General features: G+C 40.7%; 1 protein-coding gene across 1 annotated transcript in view; it reads left to right on the top strand.

Annotated features, from left to right (window-relative positions):
• RAPGEF5 (Rap guanine nucleotide exchange factor 5) overlaps positions 1 to 20,553 on the top strand; it is a 159,358-nt gene that overhangs the window by 74,402 nt on the left and 64,403 nt on the right. The window lies entirely within an intron of this gene.

Below are 20,553 nucleotides of genomic sequence, written 5' to 3'. Positions count from 1 at the left end.
CTTTAGAGTGGAATGGTGACTCATTCTTGTGTGGGACAATAACTTAGCTCCTGTGCTGAAAGGGGTAAAAAGGGCATATAGTATTTAGCAGGCTAAAACCTGGGAGCCAGAACTTTGAATTTTTATTTTTGACTCCGTTGGTTATTTAATAAATAAGCTACTTCAAATCTCATCACTTCTCTGCACCTTTGTTTACCCAGGTTAAAATGAGGTCTTAAACATGTGGAACCTTGAAGGGTGCCATAAAACCCGTAGTGGTTAATGAATGTTGAGGAATTGCTTTGGGATCCTTGAGACATGGTTCAGGGATCCCAAGGAAGCTGCAAGTGTGTTGAAATGTTGACAGACAGGGGGATCTTTTTTTAAAATGTTGAGCATAGCTGAGGTGAGGCCAAACAGTTGCAGTCACTTTGCAGCCTCTGGGTCCTCAGGCACTGCTTCAGGGGCTGTGCTGCCCCAAACGCTTGTCCCCAGCCCTGGGCTGGCCCATATGGTGCTGCTTTGTGAAAGACACAGGGAATAATGAAGCTGAAAAATAAAATAAATACACCTTCCTTGTGGGGTTATTTTCCAACTGGATTGGTTCCCCTCACATTATTGGGAGATGGATATGGGGTGAGAATGAGATATGGTGTCAGGGATGACCTGTGCTGGCGAGAGCTACTCTGCTGCTCCTGGTGAAACACAGCCATCCTCCTTAATTCCCCAAAGCCTTGTGATTTACCCAATTCAAAAACTGAACTGGATCAAATGAAATGTCCTTGCATTTTTTTGGTTGGCAGTATTTTAATCTAGATCCTGTGTTTCACCGACTGGCTTCATGAAGGCACACACGTGCAAAGAAGGGGGTGAGTGGTGAATGGGGATCAACATCCAGGAGCAGGGAGAGGACAGGAGTGTTGTTTATCATGGCCAGCACTACACATTTCTGGTGGTACCAAGACTGAAAGCATGGTTCCTTGGTCCTGCCCTTCCTCCATTTATCCACATGAAGAAGTAGAGAAACTCTTTGAGAGCTGCAGTCTGCAGGTTGTCACTGTCCTCTGCTTCTGTGTTTCTCTCCAGATTTTGAACCACTAACCTGCTTATGTTTCTAGACTGTCCAAAGGCTTACAGAGAATCAATCTTATATTCTCCCGCTAGAGAAGTAGAAATTACCAGTTTATGAATTCAAAGCACCTGCTCTTTTGTTTTCTGACATTAAATTGTTCCTCTCTCTGTGTGATAAATACATTTGATGACATTCTGAATGTTCTTTTCTCCATTTTCCGGATTTGTGACATCAATAAATTCCCAGTTATGCTGATAATACAATGGATGTGTCCTGCCATCTACTTCTGTAAAGTTACTTCTACCTTTTTTCTGGGAACTCCAAATAACAAAGGTGTCTGGATCTCTCTGTCAAGTTGGTGCCTTTTCCTGGTCTTAAAATCAAGAATCAAACACAGTTAGAAGGCAAAAAGGGATTTTACCTCTGTATTTATTTTAAGAATCCTTAGGTGCACCACATCCAGGTGGAATGCACCCCAATGCACACCCACAATAGATCGGGTATAACATTATAGATCTTACTAATTAGCATATCTATCAAAGATTCCCCAATGAGAGGCTCGAGTGATTCGCCCCCCTGCCCGAGGAACCTTCCCCTGGATGGTTCTATCTTAGTTTACAAAGTGTCTGGGGCATTCTGATCCCTAACTACGAAGCTTCTAAAGTGTTTAGTCTCTTAGCTTGACAAACAAGACTAAAAATTTAGGCTAAAAACCACTAAGAATACAGAAGTTGTAAAAAGGTATAAAAGGGGTATAAAAGAAAAGGCAAAAAATCATCATGGCATCAAAGTTAGGGAATTTGTTACCTAAATTCAAGGAGATTAAAAAGAAAAGTTGATCATGCTTTGAATATGTACCATGCAAACTTAGGTCAGAAATTTCAAGCAGTTTCTGAATTTTGGAAGTAATTTTGTCCTTCACCTTTCAGTGATGCAGAACTTTTAAGTAATTCACAGCTTTACCAGACTTTTCTTTTGGAATTTAAACCAATCAAGAACATCTCATTTTGGCTCATAGTCTGGACCTGGCTGAAAAGAAATATCCAAGATAACTGGAAAACTTTTTGATAAGCTAGAATCTGATGGCTGTCTACCACAGCTTCCTCTTTGGAAATTGTCTGAGATTTGGTAGTCTGCCCAGAGATCAGAGTCATGTAAAAAGGGTTCAGTGCTTCAGGTCTCCTTTTTCTCTCTTTCTTTTTCCTCCTATCCTCCTGAATAAGTTCAGGAAGAACGTTCAGTTTCATTGCAGATTTGGGCCAGTAACACAGAAGATACCTGGCGAGTGTCATTAAACAGGTGAACACATTTCTACATATCAAGCTTTGCTTTGTTTGCAATAGAAACTACACCAGAGCAAATTCTGTAGTAAGATCTAGAGTTTATGCTAAAGTCAGTGTGATTCCAGTGGCAGGATGCTCTGGAGTCTATGAGGCCTGTGTCAGGACCTCGTTGGAATAAATGCTGACAGCATTCGTTGGCATCTGTTCCGGCAGACACGCTCTGGAGACCACCTGGAGCATGCCGGGGGGAGACAGCCTTTTCCCTATATTCAGCTGCCTCTCCTGGACCAGAGTCAGGCTATCTGCACTGAGGACTTTCTGGAACAGTGGCAGCTGTAAAGTGGCTATCTCTGCCTCCATTGTTGGAACCACACACACAGCAGGAATGTAAGGACACTTTGACCTTGTATTTTTTGCAGGCTTCTTTTTTTCCCTAGGATTTATTTATTTTAGTCATGAAACTTCCCTAAAATCTTCCCCCAAACTGTCTTTTTGCTATGGCCATTCTGTCACTCACTGTGCCTCCATTTTAAAGTTTAATTCAGCCCCTGCTGATGTTAATAGATATTTTTTTGATGAGAGTAGGGTATAGCCTGTAGGGTCTAATGCTTTTGTCACACTATAGCCATGGAAGGTGGTGGCATTTTGCAAGATGTGCTTGACACATGGCCACCTGTGGGGAACGCTGATTTGGTAGCAGTTAATACACCACTTGCATCCATTTTTCTTGGTTCTGTGTGGCAGCTCAAAGAGCGAGGGAGTGAAAAACCCAGGCGATTAGTGGTAGTTTTGCTGACTATCTGCCTCTAAATCAAAGCAGGTATTCCCCTCTCCTTCCTCGCTTAGCGTTCCTACCGCTGTGTGCAGCACCTCCTGTATTCTAATTCACAGCACATGAAAATGCGGTCTCAAGTGCATATGCACAGACTTCATTTTAACTACCCAGTGAAAAATTTTAATTAGGTGTTTCATGTGGAAACATGAAACAGGGTTTGAAATTAGCAATGACCTTGCAGCCTTCCTCGAATATATTTTCGGATACTGTGCGGCAGGCAGTTCCCAGCTCCTTTTGTCACTGCCTGGAACGTGAGCATCCGAGCGGGGAAGGCTCTGACGTGTGGGAGCGGCAGCAGTTGCTGGTTGCAGGAAAAAGTACTTTAGCCTCTTTTGATGACTGGGAAAATAATAGGATGACCTAACTCAGGAAGAGCATGAATAGTAGCTGGTAATTCCTTTAACAGCTTGCTGGAGATCAAATCTTAGATGGATTTCCAGGCTCTGAACAAGGGTAAGCCCTGAACAGGGGGTGATGCTGAGCTACACAGGCCTGTTTGATCAAGGGAAGGGCCCACAGCTCACATGCCTTTGTTGGCTGCTGAGCATCAGCTCTGTCCCCTGCCAGCCTGGCTGATGCTGCTTTCTCATTTGAGGTGGCTGGACTGAGAGCTCCATCCCTCATTTAATCTCCATTTTCCCTGGGAGGCAAGGGGAGTAGACCTGTGTATTGTATCAGGAGCAGCATTCCTATGTAGTCTATTGCTGGGATGAACAAAGAAGAACCTGCTCTTTTTGGCAGAGTAGGAGACAAGCACAGAATGCGAATGTGCATCACCTTTTTGGTTTGGTTGCCATATCACAGTGTCTCTTCTGTTTTTAGAGGCACTAGTATTTGTTCAATGAATACAGCATCGGTTTAGGCCTTTTTTCAAAATACTTTTGGTATTGCAAGTAGGGGATTATTCACCACAGGAATGTTTAAAACATGTATGTGGATACAAATACAACTGTTAAATCGATTTACTGTTTGTAATATATGCTGTTTGGCCATATTAGCAAGTTAATAGAGACTAGATGTGGTCAGGGTCAGAGAAGACACTAATCAGAGCTGACTGAAGTGGACAGAATTTCAGTTCTCATATGCAAAGCTTGGTTGTTCAGGCTTTGAGCTAAAAAACAGATAAATTCAGGCCTGGGCTTCCTTGTGTGAATAGCAAATAGCTGGAAAGTGTACCGACACTTTGGCTTTGTCTCCTCAGGTGAGAAAACTGAATCTTTTCAGTGGAATCCACACATTAATTCAGTCTGTCTAAATAATCTGCCAGGCTCTATGCAGTACCTGTATCGAGCTAATCACTGGGCTATATTGATTTCTTTTTGGTTTCTTGGATTTTGATGAACTTACATAAAAGAAGCATGTGGCTTCTAAGCAGAACTCTATTTGCAGTGAGTTCTTTACTCCTATTTCCCACCGAAACAGAAGAAGTAAATTAAGACTAGGTAGAAGATTTTCCTACCTGATTTATCATTGGCATTGCAAGATTTTTCCAGCAGAGTTTGAGCAGTGTCCAGTGCCGCACTGGGAAGCTATCAAATTCTGCACATTGCAGGTGATGGCCTTCTGCATCTGGGGCCTTTTTCAGGATTTCACTAAGGATGTGGCAGAATCCTTCTCCACCAAGGAATTTGCAGTGCTCATGGTCCCCCAGTTCTTCTTCTGTAGAGACACCTGCCTATGTGTGCATGTGCTGTACATATTTATTCATTAAACAAACTGCATACCTTGCTAAAAGCAAAGATAATCTCTTACTTATGAGTAAGACTACTTATGGAACCCTTTTTCACACTGTAGAATGAACCAGTCATTTAAACACACAGTTTCAGTTGTTAGCATAAAGAAGCTGTTTTCTCCTGCTGACCCATCTGTTCTGACAGTCCTCTCCTCCTCTTCCTCTTTTCAGATTGCATCAGGTTTTTGTCTAGCAGATTCTGAAAAAGTTTCAACCTCCTTTTCAGTTCGTCAGATTAAAACCTGAGTCTTGGTCATCAGAAGGGGTTTTTGAGTAGTTAGAGTGCACTGGGCGGCTGAGTGATACTACAGATAGTTTGAAGCAGCTACCCTTTTTAAGTCTGAACACCTGAACCACCTGCAACTTGCTTCTGGTGGCAGTTTTTTAATGTGTGATACTCAAATCAGGTACTTTCTTAAAAATGACCTCTATAAACTCTTTTTCAGAGCATCAGCTATAGCTCTTATTTCCAGGGACCCCTAAAGATCTGCCTCTCTTACTTCGTTTTAGACACTTCCTTATTGGAATGTATGCAGGAACTGGAGGAACATGTTCCAATTTCACAGCAGAGCTGTGGGTATGTGTGCTGATTTGTGTGGGATCCACAGCCATCCGTAGAGCAGAGCTGCTCTGCTCTTGCACTGGGGGCCGTATGCTCCCTGTAACTCGTCTGTTCTCACTCTCCCACCCTCAGCTGTCACACAGGCACACATATGTATATGTGCAGTTATGACTGTCTCTTCCCCAGACCAAAACTTAGTTTTCTACTATGTAGGGAAAAAGGCTACAGTTTCACCACACCAGTTTCCTTTGCAGCTGCTGTAGCAATGCTCTCCAGTTCTGTCTAATAGTTTTACTGGTTAATCAATTGACACATACTGTTTTTATTGCAGTGACATGTAAATAGTAAATATTTGCATTAGACAAAAGTTACACAGTAAATCATGCATATAATTGTTGTTTTAAAATGCTCTTAGTTTTTATCTGTGTGATGTTCAATATATATTAAGGATCCCCTAAGAATAGAAACAGTGAAACAAATAGCAATTTACTCATTTAAGTATGTAGAAATTCATGTCTTACCTGATGTAAGAGGAAATGAAGATTCAGCATTTCAACAGAAGAATCAAAGATCTGTAAAAGTTGCTTGACCATTTTTTGGTTAAAATTAACTCTAAAATCATAGGCATTTGCAGTCTTCCTTGTAATTCATTAATGCTGCAGTTTCCAGTATTCCAGTGCTCTCGTGCGTGGAAAAGATCTGCATCAAATGGTTGGATGCCCAACCTGCTTGAAAAAAATCCTATTGATTGAAGTCTAATAATACATCCCGTTCCAGAGTTTCTTCATTTGGGCAATTTTGTGAACTCAGCAGAACATGCAATACCAATATGTCCATATCACCTTTGCTTTTGTAAGAAATAATTTGTTCCAATTATTTTATTTTTTTTTTCATGCACAGGTTAAGTGCTTGCTACAGCAAAACTTCTTCACTTTCCTATCTTAGACAATATACTTAATGAACTTTATCTGTATTGCTTTGTTAGGGGCAAAGAGCTAGGAGCTCCCTCTAAAAAGAGTAGGGCTTTTATGGAAATGAAAGAACCAAAGACTTGCTTCATCATGGGAAATCACTGCCAAATGTCATGTGAGCTCTTGCTTTCCTGGCAGACATAATGTAGAGAAACATTTTCATTTTTAGTATCTTGACATTCAGCTTTTTGACTTCTACTGCTTTACCACTTTTTAGGATATGAATATTTTCCATTAAAATGCGTTGTTACGAATTTGCTCGTATTGAAATAACAATTGAGATAATATAGAGATATAGATAATTAGAGGCTTAGATCATGCTGTACAGAAGGATCTTAATTAGATCTAATTAAAACCTGCATTTTGTTTTTAGCATAGTCTAATGTTTAATAAGCTAAAGCTTAAAATCTGATGAATTGGCAATGATTTTGTGATTTGATATTCAGAAAGAATGTGTCCTGAATACCAAATGAATGAAAGTTGCCGTGGAATATCATTGCTGCATTTTTTATTTTGACCTTGAAAACTGGGTTGGTGTAATGTTTTCACACTGCTAACCTTGAAACACAGTAATTGGAAAAACAGTGCTGAAGGTTAGCAGTGCTTTTTCTTGAGTTATCATAGGGGAACGGTTTGAAGTTTATGGGGGTGGAGAGAAATTGTCTTCAAGATCTTCAAATAGCCTGAAAGTTTTGGTGATAACAGCACTTTAACTTATCACTATCCTAAAAATGTCCTTCTGTGCCAGTGAAGCCTTACATAGCTAAAAGGAAAAGTAACTGTAGAAAGGAGTTTAAGTAATGTCAGGAGGATGGGGATACCCGGGAAGCTGCTACCAAATCCCTTCTGCTGCTGCACAAACATAGCCTCCTGCACCGTGGATGTGTGTCCCCACAAAATATCCTTGGTGCAGCATCGTTTTGGTAGGACAGGTGAGTAGCTAGGTGTAGAGATCATACTTCTCATGTCAAGTAAATGCTCAAGAGCCCAAGTCTCATCCCCCTCTTTGCTGGTTGTTAGCTGGCAGCCAATGCACCAGTACAGACTAAGGGTAGGTGAAGAAACATGTTTTGCACAGGAAGTGTTTCATCTGGAATAAACAGAGGTATAAGACAGAGACAACAGGCTTGTGTTTTCATTTTTTTGTCTTTACTGAGTGGTTAGTTACACTGTAAACTGCACATTCATTACTTACAGTGGAAAAAAAATCCTAACATATTTTAGGAACATTAGATTGTGATCACTTGCATTTTAGGGGAGCAGAAGAAAATGTAAGCAATTTCTGCTTAGGGTAATCTGAAAATATAATTAACTTTATTAAAAACTTAACAGAAACCTAATGTTTTAGATAGGATCTTAAGCACTTTGTCTTTCCCCAACCTATCCCCCCGCCCCCCATTGTTGTCTCTGTGTTTCTGATTGCCTCCAATGCCTGTGTTAAAATTCAAGGCATCCATAAGGCACATGTCCTCCTGACCTAGTGCTGTAGTTATGATGATGCATAAAATAAATCATGGCAATTACTGAGGCAGTCTCAAGCACTTAGTAACTCATGCAATTGCTTCTTGAAACATGACTGAACTGAAGAAAGGATCATTAGTTATTTCCCTGGAGTACTTGGATATTGTAACCCTCTCCACAGGGTTCTATTAGGGAGTTAAGACCTGGTCATCTGCTCACACATCTCATTTTATCTTTCTGTTACTCAAATGCTCTGTGATAGATGGTGAATTCCAGACCATGTGTCTTCACACACGGCATCTCCTTATTTATCAAAGTTCAGGTCAAATAGCAAATGGCCAACCATGTGGAAAGGAAAAATCCAGCAATGACAAAATAAACAGGTTTAAGAAGTCATTTCTGGAAGGACTTATGAGAAAAGGTGAATTTATGAGATATATGACATAAAAATAATTTCCTGCATAAGCAGAAAGAAGTTGTCTAGATGAGATCTCACAGTTATACATGAAAAGGTAGCTGTAGAAAGCTGTAGAAAGCTATATAAATTGTTTAAAACTATGATGGTCAGGAAGGAATCAGAGCTAGAAATGGGGGAAGGGAAGCAAGGATCAGAGATACGTGAGAGTTTCAATATTTCTTGGGTGGCATAATAGGTGTTGGCAGTGTCTAAGCAGTCTGTACTATGCAGTGTGAAAGTAATGGGATGTGATGAGAGAAAAAGAATGGGATCAAAAGATATATGTCAGTGGACAATTGCAGCCATCAGTGAAGCCTTTGTTGACTGAAGAAATCACTGTGCATACAATATGATATCAGAAGCTGATAAGTGGTATCCTGGAGTGTGACTCTCTCCCTGTAGGTAACACCAGCTTGCTCAGGAGGTCAAGAAGGAGGAGATATTTTGAGGAAGGTGGAGTGACCCAAGGGCGATTACTTGGGAACCTGGTGTCAATGCTGCTCCTCATGGTGAATTTAATGGAAGAGAGAAGGAGCCTTATGTAGGCATGATAGTGGCTGAAGGAGAGCTGGAAAAGGGCAGCAGGGAAGTACAGTGAAAGGCCAGTGTCTGATGGATGAGCTGAGACTTTATGGATGGGACTGTCACAGAGCAACACGGTTTGAGGGGTTGTTCTGAAGACAATTGTCCCCTATGATGGGGAGGAGGGGAGGCCCTCTGAGGCAGAGCTGGTATGTTAGGTGCTGATAATATCAGAGCCCGGCGAAACATGCAGCAGCCTGGTTAAGGGTAGGTCAGATGTCTTGTTTTGGAGGCGGCAGCATCCCTCAGAAGGGTGGAGCACATGGCTGGAGGCGGTAACAGCTCCAGCGCGATGTGCTGCTGCATGTCTGTCAGCCTCCATGCTGGCAGCAAGGTTTTCTTTCTAGTGCTGTTGTGGACGGTCTTCTAATGCAGGGGATACAGAACGAGTTTGAGGTACACTATCATTGTAAGGTTTCATGGTCTTGATTGAGGCAAATCCCAGAAAAACATTCAATATTTGATCTTTTTTCCCACTATTTCTTTCTATTCTAATGATAGATCTGGTTAAGCTTGCCCATACAAAAATTACACTTTGGATTACTTCTGTCAACTTTTTGCAGAAGAGACAGTGACTATGCCACAGATCTGCGAATGTTCCTCCACAAAGGAACCATTCCCTGCGGAGGAGGTCACACAAGGAGGCAGATGAGTGTTTACTCAAGATGCCTTGCATCTCATTGCATATACAATGTGATTTACCAGTTGCCATGGTAACAATGCTTTTTTCATTCCATAACTTGAATAAATGTTGAGGTTGCCCTTGGTAGAACTAACTTACCTTCCTTCTAGAGTTGGGCACGATTGTATTATCTAGGGAAAGCAGAGAGGAAACTCCCAACATTCCTACTGAAATAAATTTAGAGCATGTAGGCATGTAACAAGCAGCTACATGATTCCATCAGGAACAAAATAAGAGTAAATTAATATATGATTATTTAAAATCACAAAATACAAAGAAATATAAAATGTTGCTTCATAATGTGGTGTCATTTTACATTTTTCTGTAATTTGTATTGTTTGTGACACTTCGCTTTTCTTCAATACATGGAAACTTAATTAATCATTTTATAGTATTTTACTTTATGTAGGCATGCAAGACAGCACTTTTCTTCTTTTTCCTTGTCGTAATCCTGCAAAAATTTTTTTTTATTTCTTTATAACTTCCACTTCTGAATTAAAGAGTTGATTGTTAACCTGCTATTTCCCACCTCCCTTATTCTTTTATGTATTCCTTTTGCTAAATGTGGACAACAAACATTGTACCAAAACAACAAAAAAAAAGAGGATCATTTAATTTGCTCCTCTGCATGTAACATTAGAAAAGAGCATTCTATATAGAAGCAGCCTGATTTCTCTAATTTCTATGGTTGACTATTGATATCAATGAGCATTTTATCCTGCATAATAAATGCAGAATCAAATCTGCTATTAGATGGAAGGAGTGAGTTTTATTTTTCCTTCTAACTCCTTTCTCTTTTTTTTTGGCAAATTTATTGCATGCTCTACACATTTCTGTCTACTTAGGATCCGTTATCAAGTCTGCGAGTGATTAGTGGCTTATCTATGTTTGAATGATTTAGATTCATGAATTAATTAACAAGAAAAGAACCATTAGAAAGCATTAGTAAAAAGGCTGCTGATTTCAGACTATTTTGGAGAGAATTAGAACTGTCATCCAAACCCAAGAAAATTGTAGCCACTGTGATTCATGCTTTCCTCAAAAGAAATCACTGTATTATGTCTAACTTAGTTGAAAACAACCACCAAACCACAGGATATAAATTCTACTTTGTGATGACTGCTGTTGGTCGAGAAGTTAAATGAATTGTTTTGATTTTAAACATTAGCTTTGGATTGTTATTTTTTTTACTCCTTTACTCAATGCTTTTTCGCACTTGCTGTTAAATGTCAGTGCATTTGAGAGAGTTTCATTCTGGAGTTCTTGAGAGTGAGCTTGGGCTTTATATAGTATTCTCAGTTTTAGAGTTTTTCTTAAGCCTTTTATGAGGTCAGAACCAGCTCCTGACCTTTGCTGAGTACTCTTTTGTGGAAAATTAGCTGCATCCTTCTGTGAGCATAATGCTGCAACAAAAAGATATATGCCTTACAGTGATAAGTGTAATGAGCAGCAATAGGCAATTTTTAACCTTCCTAATTCGGAATTGTGGCTTATAATGGCAGTAGTATACATATTTAATTTTATTTTATTTTTATTGGAGTGATGGCTTTGGCAGCATTGAGAGGTATTATGGACATAAGTCAAGAGACAAAGGTTTCTCTAAGAGAGAGTAAGGGGATAAGTGAATTTTTAAAAAAATATTTTGCTACTCACCTGGTATAAATTGGAGTGAAAGACAAAGAAAGGCATCATCAGTCTTGTCTGTTTGACTTAGAAGTTTTATGTGTTCAGAACTGGTAATTAGAGCAATATAAGGCTGACAGTGTCATATATTTACTGCCATCTCTCTTCCATTCCTTCAGGAGACCTTATTTATTGCTGCTTCCATTATAAAGGTTGTAAGACCTTCGTATACATGTCCTTACCGAGATGAATATTAGTCTACATTAATAAATTAAATCCACTAAAGTTAGTGAGCTGTGTTCTGCAGTTCTCATTCTTGAGTGAAAGCTGTATGGGGGCTGCCAGAGAAGTCAAGTTCTAGCCCTGTTAGATGTAAATCAAGTTATTAATTTCCCCTCATATTCCAGTAGTTTCTAGAATTTTGCCCGTTTGATGTTTGGATTATTCTCAAGTATAATTTCTATATATCTACACAGTCCATTTTTCTTTCTCTAAGCCATATGGTAATAGCAGTATGTGTTATCAGTCCTAGGGTATCCAGGTTAAGGCTGCAGTCCTCCTTGAAGCCTTGGCACTCCTCCCCCCTTCCTGGCTGAAACATAAGTCCTGCAGTTTTTACACCATTTCCCTCATGCTTTTCGCTGCAGCTAGGCTTGAAGCACTGCCACTGACATCACTGGAAGACCCTGGTCCAGCATCTTCCAGTGTCTCCCCCAGATAGCTGGGGGATTGAAGTGTTGTTTCATCTACATACTCCTATTCTATTCTATTCTATTCTATTCTATTCTATTCTATTCTATTCTATTCTATTCTATTCTATTCTATTCTATTCTATTCTATTCTATTCATTTGCAAAGGAGATACTTGCATCTGGTCTTTGACTTTTTGTCCTGAAGGAAACTTTACATTCTTGGGAGGTAAACAGTTCTGATTCTGGTGAAAATAATACCGTTGTAAAACTCTTCTTGGGGCAAAAATACAAATCGAATTTTCCTGACAATTACCTTGGGACCTGGACCTCCATGCCTGTTGAACACTTGTGTGGCACGGGATGCAGAAGCCCTGCCAGCCTGGGGTGGGCAGTAGGTGCAGGCAGTGGGGGAAGCCTGGCTGGATACTTTCTGTTCAAACTGACATGTTCTGGCACAGTTTCAGTTGTAGTGAATTCATATTTTTTCAGTGAAAATAGAAAGTTTCATTGGTAAATTTCCAACCAGCTCCATACCCCACCACATTAATTGCAAGGCCACTGGAAGGGATGGTTGGCACCTACCCTTTTTGTTCTACAGTCATGTTAATTTGCTCTGGTGTGGTTCAGGTTTTTCTACAAATACAGATGCTCTAAGCCTGCAATTCTTCCATATAATGATATATTTTCACATAAATTCTGTCCTGCCAGCTGTGAGAGAATGATAGCAATATTAATACCACCATCACATCTTTTGTCTCCCTTCTCTCGCTTCCCCTTTCTTTTTTCCCATCTGTTTTTGTATGGTTGCAGAGAGAAGATCTCCTCAGTTGTCCTTGCCAAGGCAGTAGCTCTCTGTCAGGCTGTCAGACTCCCCCACTAATAGCTATGAAGAGAGTGTGCTCCAAGAAAGGGGAAACTGAAATGCATAGCCTTCAGTTGTTGAGAGAAGACATTTCTCATTAACCAACAGAGACCCGTGGAGTGTTAAGGTTATGATAACATTACTTCGGTGGTTGTGACACCAGTAATGATTTTTTTTTTCAATTATTTTAGAAAGTATGCCCTTTTTCCTGTCTTAGAGATATTGCTTCATTTCATTAAAGCCCAATCCTCAAAGTGTTCTCACTTTAAATATATTTGGAGGAAATTGGGGGCTAGTCAGGGATATGGACAATTTGGTCTCCATTTAGGACATTTCTTGCAGTTAACCTGCTATGATGTGACCAAACAGTGTGCCAGCAGCTGTACTGGAGCTCAGCACCATCAAAGTGTGCCACAAGGAAGCGTACACCAGAATTCCTGTTTCAGTCATGGATTTTATGCTTCTGTTATTTTCCAAAGAAAATTAAGGGTATTTTTCTTCTTAACTGTGAATTTTCTGGTGGTTGGACTTGATCTTAAAGGTCTTTACCAACATAAACAATTCTGTGATTCTATGAAAAGCTGCATGAGGTTCCTCTTTTTTCAATTCTTTTGCCTTTCTTTAACTACACAAATTTTTTTGATATTTTTAAGTAGCCTGCACAAGGAACCCCCACTCTGCTTGTAGCAGGACCACTGCTTGGGAACATCATGCAACTGAGCTTTTTTTTTTTTTTTTTCCCAAGGACCTAACTGCAGCCCTTTGGCTCACATAAGGACTTGCATTTAGCAGCGCCCTATTCCCATGAGCGATTTCTTTCTTCTTAGTAATAGAGAAAGCAGAAATAATCCTACTCTCAGCAGTTTGGGGATTACAGGCAAAAATTGTGCTCCTTGATGTATGACTGTGTAGGGATATTAATCTTTTCCCTGATGCCTGTTGTCTGTCATCTCTGTCTTACCAGCACTGTCCTTTTGACCCCTCTACAAGGATAACTTGTTATTAATGTTGCCTTTGCTGCGGATGCTCAGTAATGCAGATGACAGCACCAACAGTTTTTCTAAGAGGGCTTGTTCTGTGCATTATCAGACACAGTATTCAAAACTGGCTTCAGCAACAAAGGATTTTGATTTTTTTTCCCATGTTGTGGCTCATGCCCATTTTACCACCATTTGTGTAGTTGATAAATTCAGAGGAGGTTGTGTTGAGCCGAATGTTGTGTTTGTGCATCTGTGAGACTGATAGCTCAGTGTGAGACCACTAGGAAGTTTTGGCACAATGGCCATGTGCCTTTTCCTGAAGGGAGGTTGTGGTCAAAAATTTAGTGTTTTATGGTTTTACAGACTGGTCAGAAGTCACTGAGAGCCAAAACAAAATCACTGTGTGAGGCATTTTAATGTCATTAGTCGATTTCTACCAGTGTACTGTGATTAGCCCACGTTTATGAAAGGATTTAACAACTGCATAGGAAAAAAAATATGAGAGTACAGAGAACTGGGGAAAAGATCATGACATCAGAAAAAATAATAAAATGCAATATGTATATCCTATGAGCTGTATTTTGTAGTGAAATGAAATAACACAGCCTTTTTAAACTTTTTTTTTTGATACTGAAGAATTGCCATATGACAAACTGCTGTTGATGGTCCTCAGTCCTGTAAGGTAATTTTTCCCTTAAAATTTGGAAAAAAGTGGTGATCTTGCAACTACAAAACAGTCAGTCCCATTGAAAACATTTCATTTTTTGATATTTTAAATTGAGGTAGAGTAGTAACTATTTTTTATTTTTGTATTTCTAAAATAAAGAGAGGGTAACTACTGCAGAAAATATATGGTCTCCTCCTTATATATAAGCTGTGCTGGTGACTTTGAAAGCCTTTCTCCTGTTGTAGTTGAAAGTGAATCAAACATCTTAATACAGATTTTGATCTCTCTTGAAACTCTGGGAAATGCAGTAACATATTTTGAGACGGATTATCCACAGAGATCAGAAATATTGTCATCCACCTTCATGTTAATTGTGGTTTGTTCACTTCCATTTTCTTGTCAAATGAAGAGGAATAGCCTGCAAAGAATGGAGTAATTTCTATACATGTTTGTATTTTGGTGACTGTAGATCTAATTTTGCAGTTTCCACAATAACAGATTCCAGGGAAGAATACAGTGAAGTGTAAGAAGGTGATCATCTTTAGTCTTGATAGAAGCTGTCTGAAAGTGTATCTTAAAGCTGTTAATAGCATGTTTCATTGTGTTTTTTTTTTTTTTTTTTAACTTTCTTTTATGTTTGCAGTATAAAAGTGCTCATATTTTATAGCCAGGACTCACCTCATTGTCTATTACTAGCACTAGCAAATGTCTCACACTAAAAGACTTCATTTTCCATTGCTTCTAGGAGCTGTTGCATCTTATCTGTTTATTCTGAAACGTGTCTGCCTCAGCCTATGCAATTTTATATGAAATATGCAGCCAGCATGGTTCAGAAACAGCTAAGAGTGAAGTTAGGGGTCAATACTGTTTTGCTATGTTAAAAAAAAATTTAAAAATTTGGCAGTAGTTCTCTGAAAAGCTCCTATGCCCTTATTCTTCTGAAGTGAGATCTGAAATCCCTTTGGGGTTTTTTTGCCATCTGCATAAATATTCACCCAAATCTGACCCAAGTTAGAGGCCAAAAAATGCAGTTTGTACAAGCTCTGTAAAGAGTTCCTAGAGCTCTGCAGGTTAATATTTGAAGGCTCTGGAAGCGCTGAGCATGCTCCAGCCTGAGCTGCGATGGGTTTTCTGTACAGCTGCAGCTCCTGGCTGTTACAACCAGAATGTACTTGTAGGATGTATGAGCCAGGATGGAGATTTAACTCTGTCACTTTTGGTGTGTCCAACCTAGTTCTCAGTGGGCAGGTTTGGGGACCTCAGTGCCACACTGCAGAGGCAGGTGCTTCCAGCCTTTGCAATGGGTACAGAAGGGTCCCAACAGACAAAGGCCTTTTGTCTTAGCTTGGACACAGTCTCAAAGTGAAGTCTAACACATGCTGAAAAAGGAAAAGGTGTAGGGATAGAGCAGGACAAAGTTTAAAAAAAATTTTTAAAAACCCAACAAAAATAAGGTGTTTTATTCAAAGGAACTACATTAGATAATACAAAGAATACCAGTCAGTGTTTCTCAGTTTTTGGACTTGACTATTCTATCCTTTTCATGTTCTTGTAATTCTTCTTTTGCATCGATAATATGCACAAGAGATATTATAATATCCAAGCAAAAAGACACCTGCCCAGCAAAACAATCAGTCTTTGGAAATGAGGATCTTGTGATTTCATGGGTTTTGTCAGGCTCTGTCACCAATTTGAGCACTTTCCCTGCATAGCAGTGGAAGCTTCTCTACATGTGTTCATCTGAGCCCACTTCCTGACTCTGCTCTTGTGTTTCACACTGCTTCCATGGATATATTCCTGTGTGCACAGGGAAGCTCCTTACATTCATTGAGGGGAGTGGTCTCCTCTTCAGAACAGGAACAGCCCTGGGAATCCTCTATGTACGCCTTTTTCCATACCTCTCAAGGGCATGACCTGGCACCAGCATCAAAAGACATAGAGGCAGAAGTGATTGACATTATCTGATTGTGTTGAGTCAGTTTTACCAAATTATGCTATGAAAACAAAATGTTCCTGCCCTCCATAACTTCTAGAAGAGGCAATTTCTTTGTTATTTAATGTGATTTTGAAGCAGATAGCCTGCGTAAAGTTTGCTTTGTTGCATGTTGCCCAAAGAAGATTTTCTTTGCCTTTGCTTGGTTGGTTGGCAGCAAGAAAATCTGTCTGTGCACTGGATTTTCCACGCTCCATTAAGTTTATAGGTGCCTTATAGGTTATCTCCTAGCTCCTGTATTACTTTTTAGCCCACTGAAACCAGCAGTGTGTAAATATGTCTGGATCTGGTATTGGCTGGGGTAGCTCTGTGTCTGATCCCCTTTAAAAAAAAAAGCAGGTGAAGAGGTGTTGGACAAAAGTACTGTCATTAGGAAGTGCATAGTTTGCACCGCTGGTTAGGGATCTTCCAACCTAACAGGCACTTCAGTAATGGGTAACACAGAGACAGAAATTAATCTTTGCACTGTTGTCCTGTCCTGGAGAAATTATGTGAAAATGGATTTTCTTTTCAGTGAAGCAGGCTTCTGAATATACTGTCTGTTGCAGAGTATAGTGGGGTTTTTTTCTGTTAGAAAGCTGTTGGAAAGTAGAGCAGCTTTTAAATGCTATTTCTAGCAGTGGAGGTTTCTCACAGGAAGAGAGGAGGCAGTGCATTCTGGGTGTTGGATCCTCTTTTAATTAATTAAAAGCCCCAGCCCAGGAATTCAAGGAACACAGAAATATCCCTGATACCAGAGTTACCAATTGCTTTGGCCAGAGATTGGGTTCTTCCCTGCCAATTGCAAATAACCCAGAAACCTAATGTCTCCTACAAGGAAGCCAGCCCACTGTAGCTGTTTTCAACACTGCCATAGGTACCTCTGCTTCCTTCTGCCTCTGTGCTAATTTACGGGGTCATATTCCTGCTCATGCAAAGTGTAGCTCACAAGTTGAGGCTCGCTAAGCAAGGACTTCCAGCTGTTTCATTCCTATAAGCATATAAATATTTATACCACCCCAGGGTTCCTTTCATGCTGAAAATAAAGGTAGCACTTGTCTGCTGTTAAAATATATTACCCGGGAGATAAATGGCTTACCTCAGTATTAGGAAGATGGATGAGAGGAGTGGAAAATTGGCTATAATATTGGTTGGAAGATCCACTGAGTCCAAAGAACGTTGCTGTTTACTTGAAACTCCTGCTGGGAACTGACATTGAGGTTGATAGTGCTGTGTTTAGCTATCAAGAGATGATTAATTAAAAGCTGTAATAAATGCGAAATATAGTGGTTGACAGATGCAGAGCTAGCTAAATTTCCTGGGAATGGGTAATGTGCACCACAGATTGATTATAGCACCCAAACAGGATGGGAATGGTGCTTTTGAAGGGACAGATGAGACAGGGAGCATGCATAAGGCCACATATAAAGTGGGATGGCAGTTTACCTCTGTGGTATTTTGTTGTTCTACCTTTTCCTGTCCCACCTCAAGTCCAAATGTATTCTGATCAAGGCTGCTGGGAGTAATTTCCTACCCACTGCACTGGAGCAAAGTAAATATCAGATAGGCAGCATGGAGGGCTCCAAGCCCAGGTGCCGGTGTAGCATCACCCAAGCAAACTGGGATTCTGTGGTGGCCTCTCTGGCCCAGTTCTTCTACCTGGCCATAAAATGAGAGATGGTAATGCTGTGCTGCTGTGCCCCTGCACGGCCGGTGCAGGTTGCAAGGGCTGTGTGAAGGTCTGGAAAAGTGCTGGGAGGCTTCGTTGTTAACTGGAAGTGTGATGAGAACGTCTCTTGAGTCAGTCTGCTGATTTTCAGGGACTCGGCTAGGATGCTGCCTTGCCCTTCAGTACACGCTGCTGTCACTTGGGGGCCCCTTGCATCCTCCTTCTCATCTGCCGCTGGATTTAGATGGAGCATGCTGAGAGCAGCCTGGTTTTCTTCCAGCAAAAATTATTTCACGGACCATTCCAGATTCCGATAAATGAAGCGTGCCTTGATGTCATTTTAGAGTAATATCTGTATTGAAATCGGAACTTGTGAAAATATGTAGGACTTGCCTTTGTGCTTTGCTTTGTTCAGGTTAATTGTTGTGGCTTGTTGTATGATTAAAGGGCCTGACTGAACACAAAAATATGTCATGTATAAGTGGAGGTTTAATGAAATCATAATCCTTCCCTTAAAGTGAGATTATTTTTGATATAAGATAGAAAATTAAAGAAATTCTCTACTCCTCTCCTTTTTTGGGGGAAATATTTATTATAGGTAATGGAAATCCAAATTGAAACCAATTGGCCTGAGGTTTGCCTAATTTTTGTCTTTCCTGATAAAATAGATTGATTTTTCTCTTCCTTGAAATTGGTAAAAGAGGCGAGGACAAGAGGAAGACCCTTATGAAAATCTTACCATTGGCGCACTTCATGCTGTAAATTTGCAAACACCTACTCCAAAGGTTTTTTGAAAATATTTCTGCCTAGTGAGATGCTGAAGGGGAAACACCGTCTTCCACACCAACCATTGTTAATGTCCTTTCAGTGTGAGAGAGCTTTTGCCCTCCCAGTGCTCCCTGTTGACTTGCTGCCAGCTGCTCATGTATGTAATGTATATGGGTGTGCTTAAAATCCATTCCCATCTATGAGGAAATAGATGGCTTGTACAAATACAGCACCATACATCACATACATTCTCCATATGTGCTGCAGTTTGTAATGTCAGTGAGCACAGGGAAACGAGGATCCAGGGCTATTTTAGAGGATGGAAATGCCAGAGAAGAGGCAGAGAAATGGAGCGATTTATTTGTTTGGATAAATCTCCCTTTTACTGAATTGCTTTGATGCTGTGCCTGTTTCTTGTTCTTCCTCTCCTTCTCTTTTGCTGCTTCTTTCATTGCAGTTTTTCAAATATGTAGGCAACAAAAAACCATGTCCAGTGAAATGGAAGATTACAATTATGCATCAGTATTCCTGTAATGCGGCTGCTCAGTAATGTCTCCTGGGAGTGTTACAATGAATATCTGACATTAATTGGCTCAGTACCTGTATGTCTGACCTTGCAGAAATTTAATAGATCAATTCTACATGTTTTTTACTGATAAAGAAAACTTCTTCAGGGCAGGGGCTACATCTTTGGGCATGCCTGCACCACAGTGACAACCAGAAGTAGCAGTCAGATTCACTGGGTCTTAGAGTAAGAAATAAAATAATATAAAGAGGAATCAAAAAGTGGTTTCTCTCCCTTGTTTTGCCAAGGTAGCTTTGTTCCTCAGCAATTTTTAACCCACTCAAAGTTTTTCTCACTGCTGGATACTGTACACTTGATGCACAAATGCTGTTTTCTTTGAGTAGTACATGTATGGCCCTCATACATGTGTTTGACATACTGAGCAAGACAACTAAACCAGGTCAGAATTAAAGGAACAGCACCTACTGGATGTACTTGCATTGACACAGCCGCCTCTTTTGTGTCGCTTACTCTCCGGTGACTGAATCTGCCAGGAGGATCTCGCAGGGGGCTGCGCGCCGCTCTTCGGCAGCCGCTGTTTCAATGCACCCTGCTCAGTCAGCAGCAAGCCCTCATCTCCCGCACTGCTCAGTCAGCTGGCTTTGGCTGCGCCGGGGATGCGGGCTGCGTGTGCACAAATGGATGATGGTTCAGCTCCCTTCAGTTTCAGGGAGCAGGGAGGGAGAAAGTCGGTGTACAAACTGCAGCTTAGCCAAGATTCACTGGGCTGAACTTTCGGGGGGTGGGAGGTGGTGTTTGTTTGCCAAGTTACAAAGTTGTTGAAAAGAAGCGAGATCCGTACACGGAATATTTTAGGAGATGCTCAGAGGCACACATTGCATGCCCGCCCCACTGCTCTTATTGCCTTTATTGAAATACAGGAGAGAAGCTTTACAGAAGGTGTATTCTGCCTCTGTATTAGTGGCGTGCTCGGGAGCACTTGCCGCTTTCAGACTATTGTTACCTGTCCCCTGCTTTGTTTGACTGTCTGGGAATTAAGCAAGCCATCACCTTGGGGACACGGAAACCCGCATATTCAAAGCCTCCCTCCCACTGGCTTCTGTGAATTAAAATCCAACACACGGAGCCCAGTGCCGCTCACAAAGGGGAGCCCGTTCCGCCTCCCTGTCCCGGGGTGCA

Source organism: Aphelocoma coerulescens, chromosome 2 (assembly GCF_041296385.1).
Source record: "Aphelocoma coerulescens isolate FSJ_1873_10779 chromosome 2, UR_Acoe_1.0, whole genome shotgun sequence".
Taxonomy (NCBI): domain Eukaryota; kingdom Metazoa; phylum Chordata; class Aves; order Passeriformes; family Corvidae; genus Aphelocoma; species Aphelocoma coerulescens.
Note: the sequence above shows the minus strand (reverse complement) of the source record. Positions and strands in the feature narration are given on the sequence as shown.